Consider the following 15688-nt stretch of genomic DNA (forward strand, 5'->3'; position numbering starts at 1 on the left):
CCAAATAAGACTGTTCGCACCAAGCCACTAGACCACACCGGATAACGACGGCAGTGCTCTTTCCAGCGAACGCAGCAGCCACCCACGGTTAACTGACGACAACTGTAAAAAATCCACTCTCTCGCGTTATAGAACGGCGTGCTCCGGACGCATTTCGTGGAGACGGACGCCAGCAATGATGAGAGCAAAAGGTGCCTACAAATCCTGTCGTTGCACCACGCACTGTTCTACGACAATTCACCAAGCAGACGCTCACGCCTTGTTGTGCTGTTTCCTTTGCGGGCAATGAGTGCATCTGCCTTCGACACAGGAAACATTACACGTTTGGCAGCTGTGGGATTGGAACCCACGCCTCCGAAGAGAATGGTGCCTGAAACCAGCGCCTTAGACCGCTCGGCCACGCTACCTACACAACACGCGCGTCACAAGAGCTGCGTCCTACCCCACGAGAACACACCGCAACGGCACAAAAATGAGATGTAAAAAGTGGCAACGGTGGGATTCGAACCCACGCCTCCGAAGAGACTGGTGCCTAAAACCAGCGCCTTAGACCGCTCGGCCACGTTACCGTTGGAGCAGCAGCCGCAAAACGTTTCCTTTGTACTACAAAGATCACTTCGAAATGGAAGTATCTTGGCAATCGCCGTGCCATGTATTTCCACTGCTCTCCCACTGGAAGCGTCTCTTTAGGCCATCCACAGCAAGAAAAAGCCGTGCCCGCCGTGTGGCAGCGACGCCACTTGTCTGTAGCTGTCGCAGTTAAGGAGACAGCGTCAAGAGACGTTTTCGTGCCGTGACCAGGTTTCGAACCTGGGCTTTCCGTAACCACTAAAGTATCGTAGCTGTAACTGTCAGGCGGAGCTAGAATGCTCCATGTATCAAACATATGTGAGCTCAAGGAGGTTACACTTGAAGAAAAAGCGGCAGGTTAACGCGATCACAGCAAAGCCCCCGGCAGCTACGGGACTCGAAACCGCGCCTACAGAGAGACTGGTGCCTGAAACCAGCGCCTTAAAGCGCTCGGCCACGCTACATGCGCTGCTTGGTGCGCCAGTGTTCCTAGCATTTGTACAAACAGTGCACGCCACAGCTTCCTGTTCTGCTGGGACTGGCTGCTCATCCATCGCACTTCAAACAACTGCCCTTTTCGACTACAGAGAGCAGCGGACGTCTGCGCTCTGGGAGGCGACATTACGTGTTGGGGATGAAGTGGTAGGGCAAACTGCGGCCTGCGGAACACGACCGAAAAAGTCAAGAGAGTACTGTCATTTCGAGTACTCGTCATTGCAACGGCAGCAAGGCAAAACTTTCAAAATTGCCGTGACCAGGATTCGAACCTGGGTTATTGCGGCCACAACGCAATGTCCTAACCACTAGACGATCACGGCCACGGACGCGCCCGCGAAAGCAGCTGCCTGTAATGCAAGTGGCGATACACAGCAGAGCCTAGGCCAAGGTGTACGCCACAGCAGTGTGAGACACGGTCTCCATCACATGTATACGAGCAAATGAACGTGCCTGCGCTGTCAGGACACTAACTACAGTGGTTAGCTGCATTCACCTCCGTGGCAATGTCTTGCAGTCCCCCAAGCCTCTTGACTACAGGTATGTGGCTGGATAACAAGTGGATAGACGCTTCATCTCTCTCGCCGTCAGGTGTTGCCGTGAATCATACTTAAGGTAGCTTTCTGCACGCGTCAGCGTAGCGTCAGTCGAGCAAAGTCGAGACAAGTCGCATAAGAGGAGCAACAAAAACGCGCGATTCCGGTACCGGGAATCGAACCCGGGCCTCCTGGGTGAGAGCCAGGTATCCTAGCCACTTTTTTTTATTTTTTTTTTTGTGGGCCTCCCATCTCCCCATACAGCCCATCCATTCGCTCACCTTTTTTGCCTTCTTCGGCTAGCTTCGGTGCTATACTCTTGTGATGCTATTTCACTGTGCATATTTTGAAATGTATAGTTGTTGTATTTTGATTCCTTTTTGTTTGAAGTGATATTGAAAAAAAAAAATATTTTTTTTTATCGTTGTTTTTGTTTTATTTTTGTTTTTTTTGTTGTTTTTTTTTGTTTGTTCTTTTTTTTATTTTTGTTTCTGTTAATATTGTTTATTTGATTTTACTGCATGCGGAGTTGCAGGGTGCCGACGTCATTCAAAGCTCGTCTTCTCGAAAGTTTGTTATGCCTTTGGCTTCCCCAAGCGATGGCTTGGACTAGTCTGATATATTCCATTTTTGCTGTGTGGTTTCCCAAGTCTCCTTCTCTTAGCTCCGAACGACTCAGCCGCCAAAAACTGCGCTCGGCATACGAATGTGGAAAAGAGAATTGATGAAATCCATGTTGCCGCGGAATGATTTGAAGAAGAAGGAAAGAAAAAATTGAAGAAATAAATCCTGTTTCATCTTCCCTCGTCGACGTCAAATAAATAAAGAAGCAAGTAATGTTCGCAGGTGAGTGAAACGGATACATCTTCCATGTAAGTTTGCAAACATAAAACATAAACGGAAAACCCAGTGGACACCACGTCCAAACGAATGGTCAGCTTCACCATCCATGTTGGGAGAATGTAAATCAAATTCCTGCTGAATTAACGGAGACGAAGGGCTAGGTTAAACAAGACATTTAACACACCAAGCATGAACATTCCCAATCAGTGACTACTGCAGACACCATGAGTGTCGACTTTGTTCCTTTTCTTCTTTTTCGTTGTTTCATTGTTTTCGTTGAACATATTTGGTTTTTTTTTTGTTTTTTATTTGTAATTTATTTATTGAGATTTTTATTTATGTTTGATAAGGTGGATGTATACGTGGCCGTGGAAGAAACCTTACTGAATTCGTTTACAGGGTCGTGATTTGGAGTGCTAAGATATAATTTGCAAACTTTTGCCTATGTTTGACATCCTGCATTAGCAACTGTGCCTGTGTGGCGAGGTAGAATCTGTAGTCCAGGTATGAACGCCCCTCCTGGGCGCCAAGTAAGTAACATAGGGTGTGTCCAGCCAACCACGTCCAGGTGTTTGCCTTGGTTGTGGGGTAGTACGCGTCGTCGGGTTGGAGCACGGACGTAAGAGAGATGTGCCGTCGTGCCGTGCGGCAGATCAAAGCCATGGTCATTCTACACCATTCCCAAATAAGACTGTTCGCACCAAGCCACTAGACCACACCGGATAACGACGGCAGTGCTCTTTCCAGCGAACGCAGCAGCCACCCACGGTTAACTGACGACAACTGTAAAAAATCCACTCTCTCGCGTTATAGAACGGCGTGCTCCGGACGCATTTCGTGGAGACGGACGCCAGCAATGATGAGAGCAAAAGGTGCCTACAAATCCTGTCGTTGCACCACGCACTGTTCTACGACAATTCACCAAGCAGACGCTCACGCCTTGTTGTGCTGTTTCCTTTGCGGGCAATGAGTGCATCTGCCTTCGACACAGGAAACATTACACGTTTGGCAGCTGTGGGATTGGAACCCACGCCTCCGAAGAGAATGGTGCCTGAAACCAGCGCCTTAGACCGCTCGGCCACGCTACCTACACAACACGCGCGTCACAAGAGCTGCGTCCTACCCCACGAGAACACACCGCAACGGCACAAAAATGAGATGTAAAAAGTGGCAACGGTGGGATTCGAACCCACGCCTCCGAAGAGACTGGTGCCTAAAACCAGCGCCTTAGACCGCTCGGCCACGTTACCGTTGGAGCAGCAGCCGCAAAACGTTTCCTTTGTACTACAAAGATCACTTCGAAATGGAAGTATCTTGGCAATCGCCGTGCCATGTATTTCCACTGCTCTCCCACTGGAAGCGTCTCTTTAGGCCATCCACAGCAAGAAAAAGCCGTGCCCGCCGTGTGGCAGCGACGCCACTTGTCTGTAGCTGTCGCAGTTAAGGAGACAGCGTCAAGAGACGTTTTCGTGCCGTGACCAGGTTTCGAACCTGGGCTTTCCGTAACCACTAAAGTATCGTAGCTGTAACTGTCAGGCGGAGCTAGAATGCTCCATGTATCAAACATATGTGAGCTCAAGGAGGTTACACTTGAAGAAAAAGCGGCAGGTTAACGCGATCACAGCAAAGCCCCCGGCAGCTACGGGACTCGAAACCGCGCCTACAGAGAGACTGGTGCCTGAAACCAGCGCCTTAAAGCGCTCGGCCACGCTACATGCGCTGCTTGGTGCGCCAGTGTTCCTAGCATTTGTACAAACAGTGCACGCCACAGCTTCCTGTTCTGCTGGGACTGGCTGCTCATCCATCGCACTTCAAACAACTGCCCTTTTCGACTACAGAGAGCAGCGGACGTCTGCGCTCTGGGAGGCGACATTACGTGTTGGGGATGAAGTGGTAGGGCAAACTGCGGCCTGCGGAACACGACCGAAAAAGTCAAGAGAGTACTGTCATTTCGAGTACTCGTCATTGCAACGGCAGCAAGGCAAAACTTTCAAAATTGCCGTGACCAGGATTCGAACCTGGGTTATTGCGGCCACAACGCAATGTCCTAACCACTAGACGATCACGGCCACGGACGCGCCCGCGAAAGCAGCTGCCTGTAATGCAAGTGGCGATACACAGCAGAGCCTAGGCCAAGGTGTACGCCACAGCAGTGTGAGACACGGTCTCCATCACATGTATACGAGCAAATGAACGTGCCTGCGCTGTCAGGACACTAACTACAGTGGTTAGCTGCATTCACCTCCGTGGCAATGTCTTGCAGTCCCCCAAGCCTCTTGACTACAGGTATGTGGCTGGATAACAAGTGGATAGACGCTTCATCTCTCTCGCCGTCAGGTGTTGCCGTGAATCATACTTAACGTAGCTTTCTGCACGCGTCAGCGTAGCGTCAGTCGAGCAAAGTCGAGACAAGTCGCATAAGAGGAGCAACAAAAACGCGCGATTCCAGTACCGGGAATCGAACCCGGGCCTCCTGGGTGAGAGCCAGGTATCCTAGCCACTAGACCACACCGGATAACGACGGCAGTGCTCTTTCCAGCGAACGCAGCAGCCACCCACGGTTAACTGACGACAACTGTAAAAAATCCACTCTCTCGCGTTATAGAACGGCGTGCTCCGGACGCATTTCGTGGAGACGGACGCCAGCAATGATGAGAGCAAAAGGTGCCTACAAATCCTGTCGTTGCACCACGCACTGTTCTACGACAATTCACCAAGCAGACGCTCACGCCTTGTTGTGCTGTTTCCTTTGCGGGCAATGAGTGCATCTGCCTTCGACACAGGAAACATTACACGTTTGGCAGCTGTGGGATTGGAACCCACGCCTCCGAAGAGAATGGTGCCTGAAACCAGCGCCTTAGACCGCTCGGCCACGCTACCTACACAACACGCGCGTCACAAGAGCTGCGTCCTACCCCACGAGAACACACCGCAACGGCACAAAAATGAGATGTAAAAAGTGGCAACGGTGGGATTCGAACCCACGCCTCCGAAGAGACTGGTGCCTAAAACCAGCGCCTTAGACCGCTCGGCCACGTTACCGTTGGAGCAGCAGCCGCAAAACGTTTCCTTTGTACTACAAAGATCACTTCGAAATGGAAGTATCTTGGCAATCGCCGTGCCATGTATTTCCACTGCTCTCCCACTGGAAGCGTCTCTTTAGGCCATCCACAGCAAGAAAAAGCCGTGCCCGCCGTGTGGCAGCGACGCCACTTGTCTGTAGCTGTCGCAGTTAAGGAGACAGCGTCAAGAGACGTTTTCGTGCCGTGACCAGGTTTCGAACCTGGGCTTTCCGTAACCACTAAAGTATCGTAGCTGTAACTGTCAGGCGGAGCTAGAATGCTCCATGTATCAAACATATGTGAGCTCAAGGAGGTTACACTTGAAGAAAAAGCGGCAGGTTAACGCGATCACAGCAAAGCCCCCGGCAGCTACGGGACTCGAAACCGCGCCTACAGAGAGACTGGTGCCTGAAACCAGCGCCTTAAAGCGCTCGGCCACGCTACATGCGCTGCTTGGTGCGCCAGTGTTCCTAGCATTTGTACAAACAGTGCACGCCACAGCTTCCTGTTCTGCTGGGACTGGCTGCTCATCCATCGCACTTCAAACAACTGCCCTTTTCGACTACAGAGAGCAGCGGACGTCTGCGCTCTGGGAGGCGACATTACGTGTTGGGGATGAAGTGGTAGGGCAAACTGCGGCCTGCGGAACACGACCGAAAAAGTCAAGAGAGTACTGTCATTTCGAGTACTCGTCATTGCAACGGCAGCAAGGCAAAACTTTCAAAATTGCCGTGACCAGGATTCGAACCTGGGTTATTGCGGCCACAACGCAATGTCCTAACCACTAGACGATCACGGCCACGGACGCGCCCGCGAAAGCAGCTGCCTGTAATGCAAGTGGCGATACACAGCAGAGCCTAGGCCAAGGTGTACGCCACAGCAGTGTGAGACACGGTCTCCATCACATGTATACGAGCAAATGAACGTGCCTGCGCTGTCAGGACACTAACTACAGTGGTTAGCTGCATTCACCTCCGTGGCAATGTCTTGCAGTCCCCCAAGCCTCTTGACTACAGGTATGTGGCTGGATAACAAGTGGATAGACGCTTCATCTCTCTCGCCGTCAGGTGTTGCCGTGAATCATACTTAACGTAGCTTTCTGCACGCGTCAGCGTAGCGTCAGTCGAGCAAAGTCGAGACAAGTCGCATAAGAGGAGCAACAAAAACGCGCGATTCCAGTACCGGGAATCGAACCCGGGCCTCCTGGGTGAGAGCCAGGTATCCTAGCCACTAGACCACACCGGATAACGACGGCAGTGCTCTTTCCAGCGAACGCAGCAGCCACCCACGGTTAACTGACGACAACTGTAAAAAATCCACTCTCTCGCGTTATAGAACGGCGTGCTCCGGACGCATTTCGTGGAGACGGACGCCAGCAATGATGAGAGCAGAAGGTGCCTACAAATCCTGTCGTTGCACCACGCACTGTTCTACGACAATTCACCAAGCAGACGCTCACGCCTTGTTGTGCTGTTTTCTTTGCGGGCAATGAGTGCATCTGCCTTCGACACAGGAAACATTACACGTTTGGCAGCTGTGGGATTGGAACCCACGCCTCCGAAGAGAATGGTGCCTGAAACCAGCGCCTTAGACCGCTCGGCCACGCTACCTACACAACACGCGCGTCACAAGAGCTGCGTCCTACCCCACGAGAACACACCGCAACGGCACAAAAATGAGATGTAAAAAGTGGCAACGGTGGGATTCGAACCCACGCCTCCGAAGAGACTGGTGCCTAAAACCAGCGCCTTAGACCGCTCGGCCACGTTACCGTTGGAGCAGCAGCCGCAAAACGTTTCCTTTGTACTACAAAGATCACTTCGAAATGGAAGTATCTTGGCAATCGCCGTGCCATGTATTTCCACTGCTCTCCCACTGGAAGCGTCTCTTTAGGCCATCCACAGCAAGAAAAAGCCGTGCCCGCCGTGTGGCAGCGACGCCACTTGTCTGTAGCTGTCGCAGTTAAGGAGACAGCGTCAAGAGACGTTTTCGTGCCGTGACCAGGTTTCGAACCTGGGCTTTCCGTAACCACTAAAGTATCGTAGCTGTAACTGTCAGGCGGAGCTAGAATGCTCCATGTATCAAACATATGTGAGCTCAAGGAGGTTACACTTGAAGAAAAAGCGGCAGGTTAACGCGATCACAGCAAAGCCCCCGGCAGCTACGGGACTCGAAACCGCGCCTACAGAGAGACTGGTGCCTGAAACCAGCGCCTTAAAGCGCTCGGCCACGCTACATGCGCTGCTTGGTGCGCCAGTGTTCCTAGCATTTGTACAAACAGTGCACGCCACAGCTTCCTGTTCTGCTGGGACTGGCTGCTCATCCATCGCACTTCAAACAACTGCCCTTTTCGACTACAGAGAGCAGCGGACGTCTGCGCTCTGGGAGGCGACATTACGTGTTGGGGATGAAGTGGTAGGGCAAACTGCGGCCTGCGGAACACGACCGAAAAAGTCAAGAGAGTACTGTCATTTCGAGTACTCGTCATTGCAACGGCAGCAAGGCAAAACTTTCAAAATTGCCGTGACCAGGATTCGAACCTGGGTTATTGCGGCCACAACGCAATGTCCTAACCACTAGACGATCACGGCCACGGACGCGCCCGCGAAAGCAGCTGCCTGTAATGCAAGTGGCGATACACAGCAGAGCCTAGGCCAAGGTGTACGCCACAGCAGTGTGAGACACGGTCTCCATCACATGTATACGAGCAAATGAACGTGCCTGCGCTGTCAGGACACTAACTACAGTGGTTAGCTGCATTCACCTCCGTGGCAATGTCTTGCAGTCCCCCAAGCCTCTTGACTACAGGTATGTGGCTGGATAACAAGTGGATAGACGCTTCATCTCTCTCGCCGTCAGGTGTTGCCGTGAATCATACTTAACGTAGCTTTCTGCACGCGTCAGCGTAGCGTCAGTCGAGCAAAGTCGAGACAAGTCGCATAAGAGGAGCAACAAAAACGCGCGATTCCAGTACCGGGAATCGAACCCGGGCCTCCTGGGTGAGAGCCAGGTATCCTAGCCACTAGACCACACCGGATAACGACGGCAGTGCTCTTTCCAGCGAACGCAGCAGCCACCCACGGTTAACTGACGACAACTGTAAAAAATCCACTCTCTCGCGTTATAGAACGGCGTGCTCCGGACGCATTTCGTGGAGACGGACGCCAGCAATGATGAGAGCAGAAGGTGCCTACAAATCCTGTCGTTGCACCACGCACTGTTCTACGACAATTCACCAAGCAGACGCTCACGCCTTGTTGTGCTGTTTTCTTTGCGGGCAATGAGTGCATCTGCCTTCGACACAGGAAACATTACACGTTTGGCAGCTGTGGGATTGGAACCCACGCCTCCGAAGAGAATGGTGCCTGAAACCAGCGCCTTAGACCGCTCGGCCACGCTACCTACACAACACGCGCGTCACAAGAGCTGCGTCCTACCCCACGAGAACACACCGCAACGGCACAAAAATGAGATGTAAAAAGTGGCAACGGTGGGATTCGAACCCACGCCTCCGAAGAGACTGGTGCCTAAAACCAGCGCCTTAGACCGCTCGGCCACGTTACCGTTGGAGCAGCAGCCGCAAAACGTTTCCTTTGTACTACAAAGATCACTTCGAAATGGAAGTATCTTGGCAATCGCCGTGCCATGTATTTCCACTGCTCTCCCACTGGAAGCGTCTCTTTAGGCCATCCACAGCAAGAAAAAGCCGTGCCCGCCGTGTGGCAGCGACGCCACTTGTCTGTAGCTGTCGCAGTTAAGGAGACAGCGTCAAGAGACGTTTTCGTGCCGTGACCAGGTTTCGAACCTGGGCTTTCCGTAACCACTAAAGTATCGTAGCTGTAACTGTCAGGCGGAGCTAGAATGCTCCATGTATCAAACATATGTGAGCTCAAGGAGGTTACACTTGAAGAAAAAGCGGCAGGTTAACGCGATCACAGCAAAGCCCCCGGCAGCTACGGGACTCGAAACCGCGCCTACAGAGAGACTGGTGCCTGAAACCAGCGCCTTAAAGCGCTCGGCCACGCTACATGCGCTGCTTGGTGCGCCAGTGTTCCTAGCATTTGTACAAACAGTGCACGCCACAGCTTCCTGTTCTGCTGGGACTGGCTGCTCATCCATCGCACTTCAAACAACTGCCCTTTTCGACTACAGAGAGCAGCGGACGTCTGCGCTCTGGGAGGCGACATTACGTGTTGGGGATGAAGTGGTAGGGCAAACTGCGGCCTGCGGAACACGACCGAAAAAGTCAAGAGAGTACTGTCATTTCGAGTACTCGTCATTGCAACGGCAGCAAGGCAAAACTTTCAAAATTGCCGTGACCAGGATTCGAACCTGGGTTATTGCGGCCACAACGCAATGTCCTAACCACTAGACGATCACGGCCACGGACGCGCCCGCGAAAGCAGCTGCCTGTAATGCAAGTGGCGATACACAGCAGAGCCTAGGCCAAGGTGTACGCCACAGCAGTGTGAGACACGGTCTCCATCACATGTATACGAGCAAATGAACGTGCCTGCGCTGTCAGGACACTAACTACAGTGGTTAGCTGCATTCACCTCCGTGGCAATGTCTTGCAGTCCCCCAAGCCTCTTGACTACAGGTATGTGGCTGGATAACAAGTGGATAGACGCTTCATCTCTCTCGCCGTCAGGTGTTGCCGTGAATCATACTTAACGTAGCTTTCTGCACGCGTCAGCGTAGCGTCAGTCGAGCAAAGTCGAGACAAGTCGCATAAGAGGAGCAACAAAAACGCGCGATTCCAGTACCGGGAATCGAACCCGGGCCTCCTGGGTGAGAGCCAGGTATCCTAGCCACTAGACCACACCGGATAACGACGGCAGTGCTCTTTCCAGCGAACGCAGCAGCCACCCACGGTTAACTGACGACAACTGTAAAAAATCCACTCTCTCGCGTTATAGAACGGCGTGCTCCGGACGCATTTCGTGGAGACGGACGCCAGCAATGATGAGAGCAGAAGGTGCCTACAAATCCTGTCGTTGCACCACGCACTGTTCTACGACAATTCACCAAGCAGACGCTCACGCCTTGTTGTGCTGTTTCCTTTGCGGGCAATGAGTGCATCTGCCTTCGACACAGGAAACATTACACGTTTGGCAGCTGTGGGATTGGAACCCACGCCTCCGAAGAGAATGGTGCCTGAAACCAGCGCCTTAGACCGCTCGGCCACGCTACCTACACAACACGCGCGTCACAAGAGCTGCGTCCTACCCCACGAGAACACACCGCAACGGCACAAAAATGAGATGTAAAAAGTGGCAACGGTGGGATTCGAACCCACGCCTCCGAAGAGACTGGTGCCTAAAACCAGCGCCTTAGACCGCTCGGCCACGTTACCGTTGGAGCAGCAGCCGCAAAACGTTTCCTTTGTACTACAAAGATCACTTCGAAATGGAAGTATCTTGGCAATCGCCGTGCCATGTATTTCCACTGCTCTCCCACTGGAAGCGTCTCTTTAGGCCATCCACAGCAAGAAAAAGCCGTGCCCGCCGTGTGGCAGCGACGCCACTTGTCTGTAGCTGTCGCAGTTAAGGAGACAGCGTCAAGAGACGTTTTCGTGCCGTGACCAGGTTTCGAACCTGGGCTTTCCGTAACCACTAAAGTATCGTAGCTGTAACTGTCAGGCGGAGCTAGAATGCTCCATGTATCAAACATATGTGAGCTCAAGGAGGTTACACTTGAAGAAAAAGCGGCAGGTTAACGCGATCACAGCAAAGCCCCCGGCAGCTACGGGACTCGAAACCGCGCCTACAGAGAGACTGGTGCCTGAAACCAGCGCCTTAAAGCGCTCGGCCACGCTACATGCGCTGCTTGGTGCGCCAGTGTTCCTAGCATTTGTACAAACAGTGCACGCCACAGCTTCCTGTTCTGCTGGGACTGGCTGCTCATCCATCGCACTTCAAACAACTGCCCTTTTCGACTACAGAGAGCAGCGGACGTCTGCGCTCTGGGAGGCGACATTACGTGTTGGGGATGAAGTGGTAGGGCAAACTGCGGCCTGCGGAACACGACCGAAAAAGTCAAGAGAGTACTGTCATTTCGAGTACTCGTCATTGCAACGGCAGCAAGGCAAAACTTTCAAAATTGCCGTGACCAGGATTCGAACCTGGGTTATTGCGGCCACAACGCAATGTCCTAACCACTAGACGATCACGGCCACGGACGCGCCCGCGAAAGCAGCTGCCTGTAATGCAAGTGGCGATACACAGCAGAGCCTAGGCCAAGGTGTACGCCACAGCAGTGTGAGACACGGTCTCCATCACATGTATACGAGCAAATGAACGTGCCTGCGCTGTCAGGACACTAACTACAGTGGTTAGCTGCATTCACCTCCGTGGCAATGTCTTGCAGTCCCCCAAGCCTCTTGACTACAGGTATGTGGCTGGATAACAAGTGGATAGACGCTTCATCTCTCTCGCCGTCAGGTGTTGCCGTGAATCATACTTAACGTAGCTTTCTGCACGCGTCAGCGTAGCGTCAGTCGAGCAAAGTCGAGACAAGTCGCATAAGAGGAGCAACAAAAACGCGCGATTCCAGTACCGGGAATCGAACCCGGGCCTCCTGGGTGAGAGCCAGGTATCCTAGCCACTAGACCACACCGGATAACGACGGCAGTGCTCTTTCCAGCGAACGCAGCAGCCACCCACGGTTAACTGACGACAACTGTAAAAAATCCACTCTCTCGCGTTATAGAACGGCGTGCTCCGGACGCATTTCGTGGAGACGGACGCCAGCAATGATGAGAGCAGAAGGTGCCTACAAATCCTGTCGTTGCACCACGCACTGTTCTACGACAATTCACCAAGCAGACGCTCACGCCTTGTTGTGCTGTTTCCTTTGCGGGCAATGAGTGCATCTGCCTTCGACACAGGAAACATTACACGTTTGGCAGCTGTGGGATTGGAACCCACGCCTCCGAAGAGAATGGTGCCTGAAACCAGCGCCTTAGACCGCTCGGCCACGCTACCTACACAACACGCGCGTCACAAGAGCTGCGTCCTACCCCACGAGAACACACCGCAACGGCACAAAAATGAGATGTAAAAAGTGGCAACGGTGGGATTCGAACCCACGCCTCCGAAGAGACTGGTGCCTAAAACCAGCGCCTTAGACCGCTCGGCCACGTTACCGTTGGAGCAGCAGCCGCAAAACGTTTCCTTTGTACTACAAAGATCACTTCGAAATGGAAGTATCTTGGCAATCGCCGTGCCATGTATTTCCACTGCTCTCCCACTGGAAGCGTCTCTTTAGGCCATCCACAGCAAGAAAAAGCCGTGCCCGCCGTGTGGCAGCGACGCCACTTGTCTGTAGCTGTCGCAGTTAAGGAGACAGCGTCAAGAGACGTTTTCGTGCCGTGACCAGGTTTCGAACCTGGGCTTTCCGTAACCACTAAAGTATCGTAGCTGTAACTGTCAGGCGGAGCTAGAATGCTCCATGTATCAAACATATGTGAGCTCAAGGAGGTTACACTTGAAGAAAAAGCGGCAGGTTAACGCGATCACAGCAAAGCCCCCGGCAGCTACGGGACTCGAAACCGCGCCTACAGAGAGACTGGTGCCTGAAACCAGCGCCTTAAAGCGCTCGGCCACGCTACATGCGCTGCTTGGTGCGCCAGTGTTCCTAGCATTTGTACAAACAGTGCACGCCACAGCTTCCTGTTCTGCTGGGACTGGCTGCTCATCCATCGCACTTCAAACAACTGCCCTTTTCGACTACAGAGAGCAGCGGACGTCTGCGCTCTGGGAGGCGACATTACGTGTTGGGGATGAAGTGGTAGGGCAAACTGCGGCCTGCGGAACACGACCGAAAAAGTCAAGAGAGTACTGTCATTTCGAGTACTCGTCATTGCAACGGCAGCAAGGCAAAACTTTCAAAATTGCCGTGACCAGGATTCGAACCTGGGTTATTGCGGCCACAACGCAATGTCCTAACCACTAGACGATCACGGCCACGGACGCGCCCGCGAAAGCAGCTGCCTGTAATGCAAGTGGCGATACACAGCAGAGCCTAGGCCAAGGTGTACGCCACAGCAGTGTGAGACACGGTCTCCATCACATGTATACGAGCAAATGAACGTGCCTGCGCTGTCAGGACACTAACTACAGTGGTTAGCTGCATTCACCTCCGTGGCAATGTCTTGCAGTCCCCCAAGCCTCTTGACTACAGGTATGTGGCTGGATAACAAGTGGATAGACGCTTCATCTCTCTCGCCGTCAGGTGTTGCCGTGAATCATACTTAACGTAGCTTTCTGCACGCGTCAGCGTAGCGTCAGTCGAGCAAAGTCGAGACAAGTCGCATAAGAGGAGCAACAAAAACGCGCGATTCCAGTACCGGGAATCGAACCCGGGCCTCCTGGGTGAGAGCCAGGTATCCTAGCCACTAGACCACACCGGATAACGACGGCAGTGCTCTTTCCAGCGAACGCAGCAGCCACCCACGGTTAACTGACGACAACTGTAAAAAATCCACTCTCTCGCGTTATAGAACGGCGTGCTCCGGACGCATTTCGTGGAGACGGACGCCAGCAATGATGAGAGCAGAAGGTGCCTACAAATCCTGTCGTTGCACCACGCACTGTTCTACGACAATTCACCAAGCAGACGCTCACGCCTTGTTGTGCTGTTTCCTTTGCGGGCAATGAGTGCATCTGCCTTCGACACAGGAAACATTACACGTTTGGCAGCTGTGGGATTGGAACCCACGCCTCCGAAGAGAATGGTGCCTGAAACCAGCGCCTTAGACCGCTCGGCCACGCTACCTACACAACACGCGCGTCACAAGAGCTGCGTCCTACCCCACGAGACACACCGCAACGGCACAAAAATGAGATGTAAAAGTGGCAACGGTGGGATTCGAACCCACGCCTCCGAAGAGACTGGTGCCTAAAACCAGCGCCTTAGACCGCTCGGCCACGTTACCGTTGGAGCAGCAGCCGCAAAACGTTTCCTTTGTACTACAAAGATCACTTCGAATGAAGTATCTTGGCAATCGCCGTGCCATGTATTTCCACTGCTCTCCCACTGGAAGCGTCTCTTTAGGCCATCCACAGCAAGAAAAAGCCGATGCCCGCCGTGTGGCAGCGACGCCACTTGTCTGTAGCTGTCGCAGTTAAGGAGACAGCGTCAAGAGACGTTTTCGTGCCGTGACCAGGTTTCGAACCTGGGCTTTCCGTAACCACTAAAGTATCGTAGCTGTAACTGTCAGGCGGAGCTAGAATGCTCCATGTATCAAACATATGTGAGCTCAAGGAGGTTACACTTGAAGAAAAAAGCGGCAGGTTAACGCGATCACAGCAAAGCCCCCGGCAGCTACGGGACTCGAAACCGCGCCTACAGAGAGACTGGTGCCTGAAACCAGCGCCTTAAAGCGCTCGGCCACGCTACATGCGCTGCTTGGTGCGCCAGTGTTCCTAGCATTTGTACAAACAGTGCACGCCACAGCTTCCTGTTCTGCTGGGACTGGCTGCTCATCCATCGCACTTCAAACAACTGCCCTTTTCGACTACAGAGAGCAGCGGACGTCTGCGCTCTGGGAGCGACATTACGTGTTGGGGATGAAGTGGTAGGGCAAACTGCGGCCTGCGGAACACGACCGAAAAAGTCAAGAGAGTACTGTCATTTCGAGTACTCGTCATTGCAACGGCAGCAAGGCAAAACTTTCAAAATTGCCGTGACCAGGATTCGAACCTGGTTATTGCGGCCACAACGCAATGTCCTAACCACTAGACGATCACGGCCACGGACGCGCCCGCGAAAGCAGCTGCCTGTAATGCAAGTGGCGATACACAGCAGAGCCTAGGCCAAGGTGTACGCCACAGCAGTGTGAGACACGGTCTCCATCACATGTATACGAGCAAATGAACGTGCCTGCGCTGTCAGGACACTAACTACAGTGGTTAGCTGCATTCACCTCCGTGGCAATGTCTTGCAGTCCCCCAAGCCTCTTGACTACAGGTATGTGGCCTGGATAACAAGTGGATAGACGCTTCATCTCTCTCGCCGTCAGGTGTTGCCGTGAATCATACTTAACGTAGCTTTCTGCACGCGTCAGCGTAGCGTCAGTCGAGCAAAGTCGAGACAAGTCGCATAAGAGGAGCAACAAAAAACGCGCGATTCCAGTACCGGGAATCGAACCCGGGCCTCCTGGGTGAGAGCCAGGTATCT

The 15688-nt window shown here is 52.9% G+C and overlaps 22 non-coding genes across 22 annotated transcripts; all 22 read right to left on the bottom strand.

The window, feature by feature from the left end:
- Positions 1-487: 487 nt before the first annotated feature.
- Positions 488-569, bottom strand: Trnal-uag. Its single transcript has one exon. It is a non-coding gene; the product is annotated as a tRNA-Leu (tRNA).
- A 747-nt stretch (positions 570-1316) lies between these two features.
- On the bottom strand, positions 1317-1388 carry Trnah-gug. The gene has a single exon. It is a non-coding gene; the product is annotated as a tRNA-His (tRNA).
- A 2224-nt stretch (positions 1389-3612) lies between these two features.
- Trnal-uag lies at positions 3613-3694 on the bottom strand. The gene has a single exon. It is a non-coding gene; the product is annotated as a tRNA-Leu (tRNA).
- A 747-nt stretch (positions 3695-4441) lies between these two features.
- On the bottom strand, positions 4442-4513 carry Trnah-gug. Its single transcript has one exon. It is a non-coding gene; the product is annotated as a tRNA-His (tRNA).
- A 374-nt stretch (positions 4514-4887) lies between these two features.
- On the bottom strand, positions 4888-4959 carry Trnae-cuc. The gene has a single exon. It is a non-coding gene; the product is annotated as a tRNA-Glu (tRNA).
- Positions 4960-5404: 445 nt separating this feature from the next.
- Trnal-uag lies at positions 5405-5486 on the bottom strand. Its single transcript has one exon. It is a non-coding gene; the product is annotated as a tRNA-Leu (tRNA).
- A 747-nt stretch (positions 5487-6233) lies between these two features.
- Positions 6234-6305, bottom strand: Trnah-gug. The gene has a single exon. It is a non-coding gene; the product is annotated as a tRNA-His (tRNA).
- Positions 6306-6679: 374 nt separating this feature from the next.
- Positions 6680-6751, bottom strand: Trnae-cuc. Its single transcript has one exon. It is a non-coding gene; the product is annotated as a tRNA-Glu (tRNA).
- A 445-nt stretch (positions 6752-7196) lies between these two features.
- On the bottom strand, positions 7197-7278 carry Trnal-uag. The gene has a single exon. It is a non-coding gene; the product is annotated as a tRNA-Leu (tRNA).
- A 747-nt stretch (positions 7279-8025) lies between these two features.
- On the bottom strand, positions 8026-8097 carry Trnah-gug. The gene has a single exon. It is a non-coding gene; the product is annotated as a tRNA-His (tRNA).
- Positions 8098-8471: 374 nt separating this feature from the next.
- Trnae-cuc lies at positions 8472-8543 on the bottom strand. The gene has a single exon. It is a non-coding gene; the product is annotated as a tRNA-Glu (tRNA).
- Positions 8544-8988: 445 nt separating this feature from the next.
- On the bottom strand, positions 8989-9070 carry Trnal-uag. The gene has a single exon. It is a non-coding gene; the product is annotated as a tRNA-Leu (tRNA).
- Positions 9071-9817: 747 nt separating this feature from the next.
- Positions 9818-9889, bottom strand: Trnah-gug. The gene has a single exon. It is a non-coding gene; the product is annotated as a tRNA-His (tRNA).
- Positions 9890-10263: 374 nt separating this feature from the next.
- Positions 10264-10335, bottom strand: Trnae-cuc. Its single transcript has one exon. It is a non-coding gene; the product is annotated as a tRNA-Glu (tRNA).
- A 445-nt stretch (positions 10336-10780) lies between these two features.
- Trnal-uag lies at positions 10781-10862 on the bottom strand. The gene has a single exon. It is a non-coding gene; the product is annotated as a tRNA-Leu (tRNA).
- A 747-nt stretch (positions 10863-11609) lies between these two features.
- Positions 11610-11681, bottom strand: Trnah-gug. The gene has a single exon. It is a non-coding gene; the product is annotated as a tRNA-His (tRNA).
- Positions 11682-12055: 374 nt separating this feature from the next.
- Trnae-cuc lies at positions 12056-12127 on the bottom strand. Its single transcript has one exon. It is a non-coding gene; the product is annotated as a tRNA-Glu (tRNA).
- A 445-nt stretch (positions 12128-12572) lies between these two features.
- Positions 12573-12654, bottom strand: Trnal-uag. Its single transcript has one exon. It is a non-coding gene; the product is annotated as a tRNA-Leu (tRNA).
- A 747-nt stretch (positions 12655-13401) lies between these two features.
- Trnah-gug lies at positions 13402-13473 on the bottom strand. The gene has a single exon. It is a non-coding gene; the product is annotated as a tRNA-His (tRNA).
- A 374-nt stretch (positions 13474-13847) lies between these two features.
- Positions 13848-13919, bottom strand: Trnae-cuc. The gene has a single exon. It is a non-coding gene; the product is annotated as a tRNA-Glu (tRNA).
- A 443-nt stretch (positions 13920-14362) lies between these two features.
- Trnal-uag lies at positions 14363-14444 on the bottom strand. Its single transcript has one exon. It is a non-coding gene; the product is annotated as a tRNA-Leu (tRNA).
- A 746-nt stretch (positions 14445-15190) lies between these two features.
- Positions 15191-15261, bottom strand: Trnah-gug. Its single transcript has one exon. It is a non-coding gene; the product is annotated as a tRNA-His (tRNA).
- Between the last annotated feature and the right edge of the window lie 427 nt (positions 15262-15688).

This window comes from Schistocerca americana, chromosome 1, assembly GCF_021461395.2.
Source record: "Schistocerca americana isolate TAMUIC-IGC-003095 chromosome 1, iqSchAmer2.1, whole genome shotgun sequence".
NCBI classification, from domain to species: domain Eukaryota; kingdom Metazoa; phylum Arthropoda; class Insecta; order Orthoptera; family Acrididae; genus Schistocerca; species Schistocerca americana.